Raw genomic sequence first — 17,772 nt, 5'->3', positions numbered from 1 at the left:
TTATATCCTCTCTACTTCGACCATCATCAGTTATTTTACTCCCTAAATAGCAAAACTCCTTTACTACTTTAAGTGTCTCATTTCCTAATCTAATCCCCTCAGCATCACCCGATTTAATTTGACTACATTCCATTATCCTCGTTTTGCTTTTGTTGATGTTCATCTTATATCCTCCTTTCAAGACACTGTCCATTCCGTTCAACTGCTCTTCCAAGTCCTTTGCTGTCTCTGACAGAATTACAATGTCATCGGCGACTTCTTCTCCATGAATTTTAATACCTACTCCGAATTTTTCTTTTGTTTCCTTTACTGCTTGCTCAATATACAGATTGAATAACATCGGGGAGAAGCTACAGTACCAAAATCCACAGAACATGGCACGGTATTAAATTCTGATTTGAAGATTTTTATGTGCCTTCTAATTATGTGATTCAAACGTGTCTTATGACAAGCTGTGTCCCGTAAACAAGCCTCTTGAAGAGGGATGATGACGTTCAGATTGCACTCAGTGAATATCGATCTGTGACCGCCATAGCAACACACTCCCGACTGCCAGGTGTTTCAGTCTCCATTGACTTCAACCAAGCATTTGACAATGTCAGTCATGTGTTCCTCAATTCGGTGATGGACCGGATGGCGATGTCCCCAACTTTCACACAGGTGATCATGTACCTCCTTCGATGTCCGACTTCCAGGCTTCTCATCAATGGGAGACATACAGACTCTATACGGATTGAACGCTCACTATGGACGGATAGTGCACTGTCGACCGCGCCTTATGCCATTGGGATGGAACCACTCGTTTGCAGATTATGGCAACACTTGGCTGGTATTCCACTCTGGAAGCACGTGTTCCTCTGTTCCTCTGCTGTAGCTACACAGGTGACTTGGCCCTCATCGTACATACAGCAGCCAGAATACAAGTCATGATGCGGTTGATTACCCACTACAGTGCAGGGGCAGGAAGCACTATGAACGTCGCAAAATCATGCACCATGAGGATTGGCTATGGCCCTCTTTTAACTGGTGGACACCCTCTGCTGTTTCAGAGCGGTGTGCACGCGAGACATCTGCCGAACTCCAGTGACAAGTGCTCGGCCGCTACTGCAATGCATCTGGGCAGCTATACAGAAGGTCACCTTTGTCAACACACACCTGGCAGCCCGATACCCCACATTGCACAGATTCTGCCCAACGCTGCGACATTGGCGACCTGACTGCAGGTCTCCTTTGGGTATTTTAAATGCTGTGGACACACATTCAGAGTTCTGTATGATGTCCTCACCTTAATGTAGCGGGATGGTGGCCTCGCCCTGGTTAACGTGAGAGCTAGGACCACGACACTTTACACAAATACTATGCTCTGGTTTTGGAAATGCCAGGTTATTAGTTTCACTGGAATACTAACCGCCAAGTTCGCACGTATTTTGAGACGCCAGCCAACGTTACTGCCACAGTCCCACCTCCAATGTCGCGCATCGGCCAATTCATTTCGGAAAAGAGTTATATACACACCGAGCTTCCCCGCACCAGGAAGACGACCACCCGTGACATCTGACGTCTTCTCCGACTATCCCCACCCCAAAACTCTATCGAAGCATGTCACCTTCAGATTTAACGGCCTACAGTTTGGAAAACGATCCATCAACCGTATCACACCATTGTGATACCACCGCGACATGGCACATTCTTGTCATCGGCAACTGCACCACACTGTGCTGGTGGACTCACCCCTGCGCCTCAAGTGCAATGTCGAAGATACAGATTTACACCGTTTTGAGTGCGGGGCAGTAGCAGCTGTCTGAGCCCTTGTGCAGAAGGTCGTGGCTTTGAACCTCCGAGTACCACCACATCACGTCTCTCCTGCCATGCTCATACATCCTGACGTGACCTACCCCTCATCATCGAAGTGGCACTCCATCACATAGATCAGTGGCAGTCTGTCACCTACTTGTTCCTAGACGACATCGTCGATCCGACGGACTTCTGGACAGGTCTCCAGGCACAGTACCACGCCTTGCGCTGTCATCGACACTACCGGGCCACTTTACTTAGAGTATTTTCTGCAACCCGCCCAGGAACTGGAACCTCGACGAAAAGCGCCAATCACGTCAGGACGACACCCACCCCATCAAATTATAGAACGGACGTTGTTCTGACAGCGAGACTACGTAGAACCTGTCGTGGAGCGTGCCATACAGCAAGTATTCCTTGCTTCCTTATATTCCTTTTGTCTCTTCATCTTTTAACACTTTTCCTTACACACGTTTATTCATGAATGGCTTTGCATCTACAGACTTATTTGTGTTTCTTATTCATGTGCACTGCTATTGTAGGCATTTGCTAATCATTTAAGATGAAAAAAAACGTATCAGCAAAAAACGGGTTGAAGTATACTTGCCAGGGAAAGGCAAAATCCTAGTTTCGAGTCCCAGTTCAGCACACAGTTTTTATCTGCCAGCGTTTCACTGTTGTTAGATAACCATTGGAAACATCATGTCTGTACCAGATAATGGGTATTTCTCGGAACGCATAAGAATGGTCATTTGCTTGACTGATTTTATAGTATATTTCTACCCCAAGTTACAAGTTTGCTTTCCACACTGAAATGTTCCTTCATACTACACGGGCCGTCCGCTGTGGCCGAGCGGTTCTAGGCCCTTCAGTCCGGAACCGCGCGACTGCTACGGTCGCAGGTTATAATCCTGCATCGGGCATGGATGTGTGTGATGTCCTTATATTAGTTAGGTTTAAGTAGTTCTAAGATCTAGGGGACTGATGACCTCAGATATTAAATCCCATAGTGCTCAGAGCCATTTGAACCATACCACACGGCCAGGGAACAAAAGTTGCCGTCGTCCACGTCGTCAGGACGTAGCGAGATTCTGCTACATGTCACAGTTGACCATGGTCAGCAAGGAATATGTTTTATTGTTGGCTCAGATTAATCTCCTACACTCTTCACCTGTAAATTCCCTTCATGTGGTTGATTGGTCTCACTTTGACCCATACGATAGGCTAAAGGGCTCCCACCCCCTTTAAATTTAATCTGCCTACATAAGTGGTATGTCTTCAGTATTATGCCCTGAAACCTGAAAATATTCGCCTTCACACAAAAAAATTTTGACCCACAAATGAACAAAACTGCGATCTGATTTCTATTTGTGAGATGTTCAGAAGGAGGAAGAACTTTCATTGTGCAATGAGAAATATAAGGGGATCCTGAATGCATGTTTAAGTCAGGGCTGGCTGCAACGTGCCAAACTGCACGTGAGCCCGATGTGCGGGCCACGTGCGGGCGGAGCTTCGATATACCTCGGCCTCGCTCGGTTCTTCTCGGGAGTGCTCAGTACAGCGCTGAATCTCATTTAGTTTCTCAGGAGGAACGGTAAATATTTTGCGAGTTGGTAATAAGCATCACCGTTTTGGGCACTGATGGGTCAATTGGGTCCGACCGTCCGCCGTGTCACCCACGAGCCAATGGCAGCATGTGGACTTGGCGCGGAGGGGTGTGGATCAGCAGACCTCATTCCTGGCCATTAGCAGACCTGGCGCCGCTATTACTCGGTCAAGTAGCTCCTCAAATAGCATCACGAGGCTCACTGCAACCTGTTTCAGTTCTCCCCGCAACGAGAAAGCCACAGCAGCATCTTAAATCGAACCCAGGTCCTCGCTGTATCAGTCTTGCTGACCACTCGCCTAAGGACGCGGACCCAGTAGGTGGTGGTATGGACTAACTCGAATAAAACAGATAAAATGTGTCCAATTTTTATTGCTACCGTGATAGAGCTGTTAGAATGTAAACTAAATAAATACAGCATGTGTAAAGCAAAGACAAATGAATTAAGTTCAAACCTAACTGAACATCTCTCCTGACAACACTTTAGGTCTTCTGAGTTGATCTTGGAGTTTTTTTTATGAGCGCAGCGCTGTTCGTAATCCCAATGAATAGTTTGTTTCAGATTCAGACGACGTGTCCCCAGACGACTTGAATATACGGGGCCTCACTCATGCTGGAAGAACGTAACCATCCTTGCAGCCAAAGGAACCTCTTCCAGTAATGTTGGAAGCTCGATTTCAATAAAGTGTTGATAACGGGCCCCTGTAAGACAAAGCCGTAGCACTATTGCCCCCATCAATACTGTCTATAGTACCACACCACATATTTACAAGAAGCGTTCTTGAAATATCTTTCTGTGAAGGCTTGTGGATTTTCGTCAGACAACGATATAAGTTACGAGGGCTGTTCATAAAGTAAGGTCCGATTGGTCACGAAATGGAAATCACAGTGAAAATCCGACAAAGGTTTCTACAGATGTTTTGGGCAGTGTCTAGTACGCCCACCGACCGCGGCGCATCGCTCTTTTCAGTTCTGAGCGCACAGTGAACACGTAAAGATGCCTAGAACAATAGTGTCTCCCGCCAAGTGAGAGATTTCGTCTGATGTCATGCACCCTACGTAACACAACTGTCCTGAGATTTCTCGGCTGCACTTTGCAGTGGCAATGAAGAAGCCCATGCAGCGTTTTCGCTGGCAAGTTTTCGACCACTCACCATACGACAGATGTCTAAGGCGGAACGGCGACTACGTAGCGAAGTAGCTGGAAGATGTAGCTAACAGTTGCAAATAACACATTTTTGGCTTGACTGTGGTTTCCATTTCACGACCGATCGGACCGTACTTTCCGAACAGCGCTCGTATGTGTAGTGCTAACATCGTCACGAGTAAAAGTGGCTCCATCAGGAAACACTCTCAATCGGATTACTCGGCGTTTCATAATCAGCCAACGACGGGATTCCAACACAACATAAAGAAGTTGAAGCGAAACACTGATTTTTATCTTATTGCTATTTCTGCTCCCTATTCAACCTTCTTAGCAGAATCTTTCCTCCTAACCCGCTGGGAAAACAACGAAACTCCAGTCAAGTACTTAGGTAGTTTATCTTCTGCATTAATTCAGATTCTAATGTAGCCACTGTCAAATGTTTTCACACAACTCGCTAAAGTTTCTCATACAACCAAAAATTCTCTCGGTGGCAGCATTGGAATGATGTAAGGAAAACACGATACAAACAACTTTTTAAACAGGATCTCATTATATTCAGCTTAAAAAACCTTTTCTATTCCTTCCTAAGGAAGATGTTTATTTTTTAATGTCACTTGCGCCTTCGTGAGACACACTAAAATATGAGGGGCACATAGTACATGGAGCACTGTAGTCGTCTTACCAGTGTCAAGCCAAGAGTAAACCTTAAGCCATTCATTGGTTCTCAGTTTCAACTTTTGCATCTTTTTCCGTAATGATACTTCATTAATTTTGCTGTCTGACAAAGAAACCATTTGTAAAAATGCTTCACGAACTGAAAAACGCGCATCGCCAACAGCTAATTGCTTTGAAGGGCTTTTAACTCCTTACTGAATTAGAGTTAGTTAGATGTAACGGCTGTTGGGAGCAGCTTTGCCAGTTAGCTCTTTTCAAACTTAAAGACGAATTTTTAATTTTAGTTACGTTTAAAAGATTTAATTTCAAGATTCTACTGATGGACAGACTATATTGGGTAAAATAACATTTGAAATTATCGGAATTTTTAAGTATCGCGAGAGTGTTTAGTCAGGAATCGGATTTTTAAACAGGATAGGCACGCCTAAATCGTGATATCTGGCAACCATAACGTTAGATGTCACTTGGCAGCTTCACTTAATCACCACAAATGGATGTCTATAAGACAGCAGCTGTAGGACCTAGAGGGTCAGTAGTCCACAAATACAAGGTCTCGAGTTTCTAGAGATATAAAACACAGTAAATCTAGTCAGGCCCATTACACAGAGTGTTGTGTCTAGACAAGACAGCCTAGACACAATGAGAGGAAGCCGAAAGGCACGCGCTTAAACTCACGCAGGCTGGCGTGAGGTCTGAAACTGGATACGTAATGAATGCTATAAAGAAACGTACGTAGCTTCTGGAATACTTAACTTTAATCCACATTTGTAGAACATCGCTCTTGATGATACATTAATAGAATCTCAATATCAATTGAATACGGCGCCTTGCTAGGTCGTAGCAAATGTAGCTGAAGGCTATGCTAACTATCGTCTCGGCAAATGAGAGCGTATTTGTCAGTGAACCCCTTGCAAAGTCGGCTGTACAACTGGGGCGAGTGCTAGGACGTCTCTCTAGACCCGCCGTACGGTGGCGCTCGGTCTGCTATCACTGACAGTGGCGACACGCGGGTCCGGCGTATACTACCGGACCGCGGCCGATTTAAAGGCTACCACCTAGCAAGTGTGGTGTCTGGCGGTGACACCACATTCCTCTCCCGCAAATCGGCGAACGGTTGTGTTATAAGGCTTCCGCCCGCCGTGGGGAGGACCCCATGTTGACGTATGCGACGAGGTGGGGAGCCTAACAACAGGCGAGGCTGTGCCACCCGCACCCTGCCATTCGGTCCGAAGGGAGCTAGGAAACGCCTGCAAACCTAGTCCAGGGTGCACGCCAACATGCGGTGTATGCGCCCGTAGAGAGACAGGAGGGGCCGTAGGGTCGACCTCCATCGCGTCGGGGTACCCGACGGGCGAAGACGACATCTGGTCCGGAGCGGGCAAGAGTTCCATGTCGGAGGACAGCTGGTCACGGGAAGCGATCGGCGGCGCGTGACCCAGGGAGGCACCCGGCGGCTGCAGCGACGCGTCCACTGCGGGCTTCGCCAGCGGGAGAACAGGCGCGTCGCCATGGGGCAAAATGGAAGGCAGCGTCGGTAACACCTGGGGATGAGGCGAGCCAGTAGATGGGTCCCCAGGGCGCTGACCGGACGGCACCGTCGCTGAAAGCAGACGGGGAGCGGCAGAACCCGTGCGACGACAGAGGCGCAGCTGATTGAGATGCCGACGCACCTCACCAGAGGCCCCCAAAACCAGATACATAGCGCGGCCGAGGCAGCGAAGAATGCGCCCTGCGAGCCAACGCCGTGAACCTCAATAGTTGCGATAGTATACAACGTCGCCTGGAGCAAAAGCAGGTGGCTGCCGCTGCACAGGAACCTGATGCGGCGGATGCAGCAAAGACATCAAGGTTCGAAGAGGACGACCGTGGAGCAACTCAGCCGGCGAGCGACCATCTCGGGGCTGAGAGCGATACGAAGACAAGAAGAGCAATAACGCGTCCTCCCGAGAATGCGACTCTTTCAACTTCAACATCTGTGACTTGAAAGTCCGGACCAATCGTTCAGCGGCACCGTTTGACTGAGGCGAAAACGGCGCGGATGGCAGATGATGAATACCATTGGCCTTGCAGAATCACTGAAATTCTGCGGACATGAATTGTGGGCCATTGTCGGAAACAATAGTCTGTGGAAGACCTTCAATGCAAAAGAGAGCAGATAACGCTTGGATGGTGGCAGATGACGTCGTGGCAGACATCCGGACAACAAAAGGAAAATTACTGAAATAATCGACCACAACCAACCATCGAGCATTCCAGAATGGACCAGCAAAATCGATGTGTAAGCGTTGCCAAGGGGAAGTGGCTTTCGGCCATGCAAAGAATTTCCGCGGTGGTGCGGATTGTCGTTCGGCACACGCCATGCAAGAAGAGCACATGTAATCGCAGCATCGATTCCGAACCAAGTACAGTGCTGACGAGCAAGTTGTTTCGTTCGCACTATACCCCAATGTCCTTGGTGGAGAAGCCGTTAGACAGAGGACTGTAACGAACGTGGGACCACGACTCTGGACTGATCATTATCAGAACGCAACAGCAAAACACCACGTCGAACAAAAAGTCTCACCTTGTGAGCAAAAAATCGGCGAACCAACGGATCCTCGATCCGTGATTTCGACAAGGGCCATTGCGTAGCAACAAAACGCAAAACGGTAGCAAGGACAGGGTCAGCAGCTGTGGCTGTAGCTACACGACGAAAATCAATCGGAAACGATTCGACCATGTCATCGGTTTCCGCATCAATGAACATGCAAGCAAGTTCGGAAGAATCGAATGCTCTATCCTCAGCAACAGGCAAACGGGACAACGCATCGGCGTTTCCGTGCTTAGCAGTGGACCGATACAAGATATCGTAGCGGTACTGTGAGAGGAAAATAGACCAGCAAATGAATTTCTGCGCTGTACGTGGAGGGACAGGCTTGTTCGGATGAAATAGCGAAGTCAAAGGTTTGTGGTCTGTGATGATGGTGAAGTGACGACCATACAAGAAATGAAACTTTGTAACACCAAAGACGAGAGCCAAAGCTTCTTTCTCTATCTGTGAATAATTTCTTTGCGCAGACGAAAGCAATTTGGACGCAAAGGCAATAGGGCGATCATGCGAACCATCTTTGTGCGCAAGCACAGCACCGATCCCGAAATCCGATGCATCTACCATCAACAAAAGGGGTTTCCGGGGATCGAATGGCGTAAGGCAAGTATTTGAAAGCAACGCCGATTTCAACTGGCGAAAGGCGCGTTCGCATTCCGTCGTCCAGACGAACGGAACACCTTTACGGCGTAAGCGATGAAGCGGAGCTGAAATGGAAGAGGCATGTGGGATATATTTATGATAATAGTTAATTTTTCCCAGCACACTCTGTAGCTGCTTCAAATTCTACGGCGAAGGCAAGTCTTGTATGGCACGGAGGTGCTCTGGACTCGGATGTATGCCTTGTGCATTGATTACATGTCCCAAATAGGGAAAGTCGTGAGCAAGAAACACACATTTGTCCTTCCGCAAGCGAAGACCATTTTGTCGCAAGACCTGAAATAATGTTCGGAGGTTGGCTAAATGTTCTTCTTCCGTCTTTCCGGAGATCACAATATCGTCCAGATAGTTTGCTGCAGTAGGGACCGACGCGCAAACAGTTTGCAGATATTGCTGAAACAATGCAGGGGCGGATGCACACCCGAATGGCACCCCATACCATCACGCCGGGTGATGCCCCAGTATGGTGATGATGAATACACGCTTCCAATGTGCGTTCACCGCGATGTCACCAAACACGGATGCGACCATCATGATGCCATTCCTGCACCCAGGTCCGTCGTTGAGTACACCATCTCAGGCGCTCCTGTCTGTGATGCAGCGTCAAGGGTAACCACAGCCATGGTCTCCGTGCTGATAGTCCATGCTGCTGCAAACATCGTCGAACTGTTCGTGCAGATGGTTGTCTTGCAAACGTCCCCATCTGTTGACTCAGGGATCGAGGCGTGGCTGCACGATCCGTTACAGCCTTGCGGATAAGATACCTGTCATGTCGACTGCTAGTGATACGAGACCGTTGGGATCCAGCACGGCGTTTCGTATTACCCTTGTGATCCCACCGATTCCATATTCTGCTAACAGTCATTGGATCTCGACCAACGCGAGCAGCAATGTCGCGATACGATAAACCGCAATCGCGATAGGCTACAATCCGACCTTTGTCAAAGTCGGAAACGTGATGGCCCGCATTTCTCCTCCTTACACAAGGCATCACAACAACGTTTCGCCGGCCGTGTTGGCCAAGCGGTTAAAGGCGCTGCAGTCTGGAACCGCGTGGCCGCTACGGTCGCAGGTTCGAATCCTGCCTCGGGCTTGGATGTGTGTGGTGTCCTTAGGTTAGTTAGGTTTAAGTAGTTCTAAGTTCTAGGGGACTGATGACCTTAGAAGTTAAGTCCCATAGTGCTCAGAGCCATTTGAACCATTTTTGAACAACGTTTCACCAGGCAACGCTGGTCAACTGCTGTTTGTGTATGAGAAATCGGTTGGAAACTTTCCTCCTGTCAGCATTTTGTAGATGTCGCCACCGACGGCAACCTTGTGTAAGACTTCCTGACAGATTAAAACTGTGTGCCCGACCGAGACTCGAACTCGGGACCTTTGCCTGTCGCGGGCAAGTGCTCTACCAACTGAGCTACCGAAGCACGACTCACGCCCAGTACTCACAGCTTTACTTCTGCCAGTACCTCGTCTCCTACCTTCCAAACTTTACAGAAGCTCTCCTGCGAACCTTGCAGAACTAGCACTCCTGAAAGAAAGGATATTGCGGAGACATGGCTTAGCCACAGCCTGGGGGATATTTCCAGAATGAGATTTTCACTCTGCAGCGGAGTGTGCGCTGATATGAAACTTCCTGGCAGATTAAAACTGTGCTTCTGTAAAGTTTGGAAGGTAGGAGACGAGGTACTGGCAGAAGTAAAGCTGTGAGTACCGGGCGTGAGTCGTGCTTCGGTAGCTCAGTTGGTAGAGCACTTGCCCGCGAAAGGCTAAGGTCCCGAGTTCGAGTCTCGGTCGGGCACACAGTTTTAATCGGCCAGGAAGTTTCATATCAGTGCACACTCCGCTGCAGAGTGAAAATCTCATTCTGGAAATATCCCCCAGGCTGTGGCTAAGCCATGTCTCCGCAATATCCTTTCTTTCAGGAGTGCTAGTTCTGCAAGGTTCGCAGGAGAGGTTCTGTAAAGTTTGGAAGGTAGGAGACGAGCTACTGGCAGAAGTAAAGCTGTGAGTACCGGGCGTGAGTCGTGCTTCGGTAGCTCAGTTGGTAGAGCACTTGCCCGCGAAAGGCAAAGGTCCCGAGTTCGAGTCTCGGTCGGGCACACAGTTTTAATCTGCCAGGAAGTTTCATATCAGCGCACACTCCGCTGCAGAGTGAAAATCTCATTCTGGAAATATCCCCCAGGCTGTGGCTAAGCCATGTCTCCGCAATATCCTTTCTTTCAGGAGTGCTAGTTCTGCAAGGTTCGCAGGAGAGGTTCTGTAAAGTTTGGAAGGTAGGAGACGAGGTACTGGCAGAAGTAAAGCTGTGAGTACCGGGCGTGAGTCGTGCTTCGGTAGCTCAGTTGGTAGAGCACTTGCCCACGAAAGGCAAAGGTCCCGAGTTCGAGTCTCGGTCGGGCACACAGTTTTAATCTGCCAGGAAGTTTCATATCAGCGCACACTCCGCTGCAGAGTGAAAATCTCATTCTGGAAATATCCCCCAGGCTGTGGCTAAGCCATGTCTCCGCAATATCCTTTCTTTCAGGAGTGCTAGTTCTGCAAGGTTCGCAGGAGAGCTTCTGTAAAGTTTGGAAGGTAGGAGACGAGGTACTGGCAGAAGTAAAGCTGTGAGTACCGGGCGTGAGTCGTGCTTCGGTAGCTCAGTTGGTAGAGCACTTGCCCGCGAAAGGCAAAGGTCCCGAGTTCGAGTCTCGGTCGGGCACACAGTTTTAATCTGCCAGGAAGTTTCATATCAGCGCACACTCCGCTGCAGAGTGAAAATCTCATTCTGAACCTTGTGTGAATTCTCTGAAAAGCTAATCATTTGTATATCACAGCATGTTCTTCCTGTCGGTTAAATTTCGCGTCTGTAGCACATCTTCGTGGTGTTGAAATTTTAATGTCCAGTAGTGTACATCACAGACGGTAACTAATAAGAAAGATTGGATTGTTTCATATGGATTTGCAGCTTACTTTATTCCTCAAAACAAAGTATTTTGTTCCGAATAAATGTTGTCAGCCACTGGGTGATTAAAAAGTTGTTTTCAGGCACTGTCAGTTCCACATCCTCGCACAGCTCGTCGAAGGGCGTCTTTACGGTTTTTAATCGTTAGTTAAGAAATTTACACTCGATGGACCATCTGTCACAGATATTGGATGTCTGTCGTATGATCCTTTCTGACAGCATCGTTTCTAAGAGGTCCTGTGTAGATGTAAGATCCATACTCTCAGATTTCAAGACACTGGATACTATATTGATTTATGACAGTATTTTACAGTGAACAACAAAACCGTAGGATTCATTCATGTTTTAGGACCTATTGCCACATCCTGTTAGTTATATATCTTACTCATAAGAATCTTGTTCGCCAGAGCCATAAAAACGTCAGTGCACAAATGCTGACGTATCAGTCAGCTCTGTGTGTTGAGTTTAGTTTCCGTAACGTTACCGTGAAAGACCTTGCGGAACAAGTTTTTAAATACTATCATTATAGCATTCTGTGGCCGAATGTAGATGTTCTTAACTGACCTTCATTGCTTACATATTCCGCCCTCACAATCATATTCCGCACATCAAGACGCTTCATTCGAACCCAAACTCGATAAGATAAAGCCAATGTTGTATGAATTCATGTAAATGAGATGCAATTAAGAAGTAAGCGCACCGTGGTTGAAATACTCGAGGCTGGCATATACACATATATTCCAGACACGACAGTCACAGAAGCTTTTAGTTTGGGAGAGAAACCGCACAACGGGACGCCGGTCCCTTCAGAGGTCGAGCCAGCCTATGTCGGCCGGTGACCGCCCGTGTAGCGGACAGCGTGGGCCCGAGTGAAAGGGGGGAACAACCCTACGTTCGGCTTAAAACCAAATTCCGCTACATTGTGTGGGAGCGGCCAGCCTACGCATTCTTTACACGTAGCACGCAGTTTCAGAGATTTTCACAGGGATACAGCAAACGCCAAACGCCAATGCTACAGGTTTCCGGATTGGTCGCCTTAAACGAAACGTCATTCTCCCATTTTAGAAGAGCAATGCTGATTGGCAGACGATATTTCTGACGCCTTGAGCTGAAGGAATAATGGAAGAGACCGAAAGATATACCCCTTCACGTCTGGCGTGGAGAGGCGCCGTTCCGTTGTCGCTCTTGTAGCGAGGAACAAGTCTCTGCTCAGTACTTCACCGGGAGAGCACCTCTGTCGAGAGCGAATCGAAGTGCTACTCTATATTGAGTCCTTGCGATTAAGCATTATTCACTGTGTTGGCCGATACACTTATTGTGCAGTGTGAATGGACAGAGTTATAGTTAAACGCCTGTGAGCGAATTTTGAGTGGCATCGCGGTGGACTATTTATCTGACCGGTGTACCACGCCAATAGACTAGGGGCGAATAGGAATCCTTCATCAAGGCAAAGGGAGAGTTTGATTGGCGAAAGTCAATCCAGATAGAACGGGAGTTATCTTATTTGTCAGCAGTGGGCGGCGCAGATAGCAGTCATCACAGCTTACGGTATTGTGCGCTACAGCTATTGCGAGCCCCATATTTGCTCCGCAACAGTACACTTCACTGCATTTCACACACGACAGCCTCGACCGTACCTAACAACATTCTAAAGGATAATTATTCAAGTTGAGTAGGCGCGCCTCTCAGCCATTCTGTCAAGTCAACAACCATCTTAAACTTTCTGTAGAAATTTCATTAGCGAATCCTATCCTTGAGAGGTAACTTCACATTCCGAAAAGGACCAGGATATAACTTGTTCAATTGATAACTAAAAGTCCCATTGTGATTTCTCAGAATTTTGCAAAAATAAATAATAACTTTCGTTGGTTTCATGTTTTTCTTACACTAACTAGCACTACTCCAGTACCCAAGTATCCCACTAGTTACGTAAGAAATTTTGTGAATTTTGTGTCATTTCCTTACAGCGGACGACTCCAGAAGATATTTCTTGCTGAAAGTTTTTCAGGCATTTCTCTTTAGAACGTTAGGAGCGTCTGTCTGACTTCTGTAGTAGTGTGGGAGTGGAAATTGCATCTTGCAGGAGCCACAGGGTAAAGGGTACATCTCAGATTAATCCGTTGCGCAGAATAACAGATCAACCCCACACGCTCAGAAACTAACCAAGAATTGAACGTTTGCTCTCTACTTACAGCGTACAGCAGCGCTCGTGAGGAACTCCCCTCAATCATACAGTCACTGATTCTCAGCGTGAAAGTCACACTGAACCATCGAAATCACCATGTAATTTATGAATACTATTTACAGCTAATATCCCAATAAGGTGCCAGATCACACGACAGCACATTTAGTGAACAGCGATGGCCGATCTGTAATCGTCTACTTAATGGTCTACTTACCTTTCAGCATCTGAAACCTAACCTTGTCCTAAGAGAGAATACGTATCAGTAATGTATTGTAAGAAAGATGCAGTGGGTGGCCTCTGAGGAACACGGATATTCAAGGGCAGTAATTAGAACCAGCAAGTTAAAACAATACGACAGCGCAGCAGCATGGGGCTGTATCACGAACAAATAACAGAGGAATGACTTACTTTAAGAGGAACTAAATCGGAGAGAAGTTTGGTAGTAAACACATTGTTACCGAAATAACATAGAGTGTTTACAATCCCTGATAGGTCCTCAAAATAATACAAATATGCGTGAATTTCATAATAAGCATTCGGAGTACAAAGTTTTCAGTGCACTGCGTTCAATAAGACGGCAGTTATTTTGCAATTCAGGGGAGAGGATGATAAGTGTGAATCTACAACACGACGGATTGAAGAGATAACTATCGTCACCATAATGAGCGCCCACCAGGTCAAACTTGAACAGCCTACTGGTTTCCATTCAGTCATGCAGAAGAAATTTAGCAAGCAGTTACGAATTAACCTAGCCAATGCATTTCAGCTTCGCCACGGGAAGTAACTGAAATAATCTGACCCAACTCTTTCATTCTTGTAGAATCTCCGAACTAGCTCAGATTGAAACCTGAAGCAAGCAACCTTCCTCCGAACCGCAAAACTCTCTTCAGTACGAGAAAAGAACAGTCAAACACAATGAACCAGAATCAGAATGGCTGAAGCACTTTCAAACAAGAAAAAACTTGTGGCTTCTACACTGCCAAAGCTTCTCATTGGCTAACAGATAAACCTACCACCCGAAGTCGCGAAAGCGTCGCAGTGGACAAGCAAAGAGGTTGCTCACGGAGCTTATTTCGATCAATAGAAGCTGAGTTTAGTAGATATACGCAAAGTACTGCAAAGATAACTGTCGCGATCTACTAAAGGCAAAAAAATAGTAGGTGAAAATGAAACTTCCGAGTGGACAAGCAACTTTCAACTCGTTCACGACATTTCTCTACCGGTACGCTCTTTCGTTCTACAGATAGAATTAACTGAATTCCGAGTACTAATGCAGATCTGGGTAAGCGATGTAAATGATTCGCATATGGTTACCGAGGAAGGATCTCCAGAAACAACTTTCATTATTTTAATAAAGCGAAATACCTAGCTGATTTTAATATTTTTTACACTATGCCTTTCCATTTTAAGTTTTCCAGCCTTTCCTTCGCGCCCCTTGAGCCGCTTGCCCTCGGATGTTCCGGAGCATTTTCCCAGACTAGTTACACCCGGCGGTTACCTTTGTATAGTTTCCTTAATTAGGCTCTGATTAGTTTGCGCTTGTCCTCTTAACAGTGAGCAACAAACCTCAACAATGCAGAGGTTCCTGCAGCGACCCACAACGTTGCTGAGCAACAGTTCGAGGCGAGACAACAGGCGAGCAACACGTAGGAGTCCATCCCCAGTCAGCAAAAACTCAAGAAAACAGGAGATGCAGCCAGAGCACAGAACAACAGCAGGAGTCAAAAGGTAAACTATCAAGAAAAATTTGATTTCTGGCAATCCGTGGCACCCAGAATACGGTAATTTCTAAGAATGATTGCCTATCGAAGTCGCTGTGTCCAAACGGTACATACCGAACGTGCGATCGTAAATTGATCATGCTACTCCGGTGGTGGGCGTTGTGATAAATTATTTGTGATCGTCATTTTTATCTGTTTTCCATCGTTCCCTTAGTTGCTCTAAATTTCATACCTCCGCGAATTATTTGAGTTGCTACGGAAACCGAGACGATTTATTTCGTTAGTGAGTAGGATGTCTGGTGTTTCTTGACGTTTCTTTAGCGGATTCTCTCGACATGGAAAAATCTAATTCCACGTTTATCCAGCGTAGAAAATTGTTCGACTTTTTGCCTCAAATATGTAGTACTACCGGATGAGGAAAGAAGGGACTGTGTAGACTGTGGTGTTGCGAAGTGCGTAAAACTTCGTAAGAACAGTTTCGATGCTGAAATACCGTTCCACTTTCATTGCGAACAGTGCGGAAACGAACGAGTATCAGGAAGAATACATGGTTCGACTCTTCCAGATTATCCATCCACACCACCGTAATGGACTTTCACATGACCACAGCACCGATGACGAGGAAGGTAAATCGTCTCCTTTGAAATGACAAGTATTTTTGTAACGCTCTTCTTTTGTCGTTACTGTAGTGACCAGCGTAAACATACTCATAACGGCTGCCACCAGAGTCGCATGATCGATTTACGGTCGCACGTTCGATATGTATCGTTTGGACCCACCGACATCGATAGCAATCATTCTTGGAAATTTCCCAGAATACAGCGTCAAATCGACTGCACCTTCCTCTAGACGCACATCATAAATTGTCACGGGACTGTACTATGAATATGGAGATTTTAGACGTCACAGTTATATCCAGGGTAATTTGATTTTGGAAACCAGGCAGCTACGCTATTTATCACGGCTTGTCTCGAGCAGTTGATTTTAGAGAAGCGTAGATTTTATAAATCTTCTAATTACAGGAAAATCGGACTCCTGGAAATTATGCACCCACCTACGAGGTTTCCGTGCTAGTTGGTTCTAGGCTGGGGTTCTTGTACGTAATGGTCGACCAATCAAGTGTACCAACACGGTATCTGGAACACGACATTTTCCAACACTTGCCATTATAAATAACACATTTTATAAAAATTATAGACATATTTAATGCATTAAGCTGTATTTTTGTCTGGAATTTAATTTTCCGTTTAAGTCAAAGATGTCTTAAAAGGTTTGGCTGTTAATGTAATGAAATACGATTTGAAATAGTTGCTTTTGCTGATAAATGATTGCATGTATTGTCTTTGCTTCAGTCCAACTCCTACCCTCAATCCCAGTACAGTGCACCCACATTTTCTTGATTTTACGGCTTTCTGTTACTGAATCGGTGGAAGTTAAACCACACTGTGCGTAATTAGCGTAGTACTACAAGATTAATTGCTTAATGCTGTGTTTCATTTCGGTGGCATGAATTTATCAAGGAGTGATGGACAGCTCCGTCAGTTTAATGTGACGACCGCCTATATTCGATGTCAGATTAGATTAGATTCGATTAGATTAATATTAGCTCCATGGATCGTGAATACGATATTTCGTAATGATGTGGAACGAGTCAAATTTTCCAACACATGACATAATTATGTTCATTTAACAACATAATTAAGTTAATATAACAACTTTTTTATTTTTATTTTTTTTTCTTAATTTATATCTAAAAATTCCTCTATGGAGTAGAAGGAGTTGTCATTCAGAAATTCTTTTAATTTCTTCTTAAATACTTGTTGGTTATCTGTCAGACTTTTGATACTATTTGGTAAGTGACCAAAGACTTTAGTGGCAGTATAATTCACCCCTTTCTGTGCCAAAGTTAGATTTAATCTTGAATAGTGAAGATCATCCTTTCTCCTAGTATTGTAGTTATGCACACTGCTACTACTTTTGAATTGGGTTTGGTTGTTAATAACAAATTTCGTAAGAGAGTATATATACTGAGAAGCTACTGTCAATATCCCTAGATCCTTAAATAAATGTCTGCAGGATGATCTTGAGTGGACTCCAGCTATTATTCTGATTACACGCTTTTGTGCAATAAATACTTTATTCTTCAGTGATGAATTACCCCAAAATATGATGCCATATGCAAGCAATGAGTGAAAATAGGCGTAGTAAGCTAATTTACTAAGATGTTTATCACCAAAATTTGCAATGACCCTTATTGCATAAGTAGCTGAACTCAAACGTTTCAGCAGGTCATCAATGTGTTTCTTCCAATTTAATCTCTCATCAATGGACACACCTAAAATTTTTGAATATTCTACCTTAGCTATATGCTTTTGATTAAGGTCTATGTTTATTAATAGCGTCATACCATTTACTGTACGGAACTGTATGTACTGTGTCTTATCAAAATTCAGTGA

This window comes from Schistocerca nitens, chromosome 8 (genome assembly GCF_023898315.1).
Source record: "Schistocerca nitens isolate TAMUIC-IGC-003100 chromosome 8, iqSchNite1.1, whole genome shotgun sequence".
In the NCBI taxonomy this organism is placed as follows: domain Eukaryota; kingdom Metazoa; phylum Arthropoda; class Insecta; order Orthoptera; family Acrididae; genus Schistocerca; species Schistocerca nitens.
This window is presented reverse-complemented; position numbering follows the sequence as displayed.